The sequence below is a fragment of the Belonocnema kinseyi genome, chromosome 4 (genome assembly GCF_010883055.1).
Source record: "Belonocnema kinseyi isolate 2016_QV_RU_SX_M_011 chromosome 4, B_treatae_v1, whole genome shotgun sequence".
Taxonomy (NCBI): Eukaryota; Metazoa; Arthropoda; class Insecta; order Hymenoptera; family Cynipidae; genus Belonocnema; species Belonocnema kinseyi.
In genome coordinates, this window is record NC_046660.1 from 140349122 (window position 1) to 140350283 (window position 1162).

Sequence of the window (1162 nt, forward strand, 5' to 3'; positions counted from 1 at the left end):
ACGTTTAAGGACCTTAGGTTTAAGTAATTTTGTACCCTAGGGACCCTAGGAACTTTTTCAATAAATCACAAAATTAAAAATTACAAATAAAATACAATTACTTCTACAATGATTGTAGCTACAGTGGGAAAACAACCTTTTTCGATAATTTACTTATCATGAAATTATCTTGCAATATTTAAAAATTTGAATTATTTCTATACCCAAATCTTCACGTTGCAATTTTTTAACTTCAGCAAAATTTGTGTAAAATATAATTTTTCAACTTAATTATATGCTGCAAAATTATTGTGAAATATAGGAAGCATCGGAAACATGGCAAATCTTTCAAACCAAAATTATTTTGCAATCTCAGTCCGAGATATGAAATATAATAATCCCATTGAATTGTCCTAATAAAAATATACGTGACTCTCATAATAACAGTCATTTCAATGATCGAAATCTGTTTTACGGCAAATAGTTGAATGAAATGAACATCGAGAGAGTTTATAGATCATGCAAATAAAATTAGAGCAGGTAGTGATTTTTGCCCATGGCCGCAGGAAGGGGACACATTTTCCTCTGGGAAATGGAGAGAGATACAGGCGGAAGAAAAGTAACCTTTGTTCCTCAGGTACTTCAGAAGAAATTTGTTCCCTTTAGTTTTATATATATATATCGCTCATCCTCGGAAATAGATGAAGAGCGATGCTTTACGACCCGGAGAAAAATCAACACCAAGGTTTCTCTCAAGCCTAAAGATCTGGCTGAAATGGATGACGAGCTTCGTGGAAATTTTTCCGAAGAATCCGACCTCTGGGCTATCAATTATTGTGTGTATAATGCAGCGAGAGCTTTGGCCGATGCGAACCGTAAAACAAAACCAACGGCTGATCATAAGACCAAAAGACGAATGCATCAACTTGCCATAAAGATAGGCTGGGCAAGACAGTACGCGTCCTGAATTCAGTGTGTGATTGACTATATCACATCTGGAAGGAATTTGACCGCCAAGGTTCGAAAGTTCGCGCGCGAACTCCGGACCCGTTATCACACTCTTAACAAGTCAAAGCTGCGTTCAAAGAAAGGCGTAGCCGGATGTCGGGAGAACCTGCTCATCGATATATGTGTCTGCAAAGATGCAGCATTCTACCAGCGTGACCTATCGATGGCCTGGATT